General features: G+C 73.1%; 1 protein-coding gene across 1 annotated transcript in view; it reads left to right on the top strand.

Annotated features, from left to right (window-relative positions):
- The window catches only part of PMEPA1 (prostate transmembrane protein, androgen induced 1), a 45950-nt gene that overhangs the window by 258 nt on the left and 45447 nt on the right, over positions 1-245 (top strand). The gene's annotated exons all lie outside the window — the stretch shown is intronic.

The following is a 245-nucleotide window of genomic DNA, read 5'->3' on the forward strand; positions in this document are numbered from 1 at the left end:
GCGCCGGCCCCCCGCCCCCCCGCCGCGGGCAGGGAAGTTTCCGCGGGGGGTTCCCGGCAGCGCCGGGACCCTTCGCTGCGATGCGCTTTCTGGGAGTCCTGATTATTTTTTACCCCCCCCCCCCTCCCCCGCCTTCTCCGTGCGAGCTCCGGTCTCTCATCTGTTGCCGTTGGGGTGTCTGGTGCGGGTGTGACACGGCGCGAGTGGGTGCGGGACACGGCGGGACGGGCTGGCGGAGCGGCCCC

This window comes from Haliaeetus leucocephalus, unplaced genomic scaffold (assembly GCF_000737465.1).
Source record: "Haliaeetus leucocephalus isolate CR32 unplaced genomic scaffold, Haliaeetus_leucocephalus-4.0 Scaffold273, whole genome shotgun sequence".
Taxonomy (NCBI): Eukaryota; Metazoa; Chordata; class Aves; order Accipitriformes; family Accipitridae; genus Haliaeetus; species Haliaeetus leucocephalus.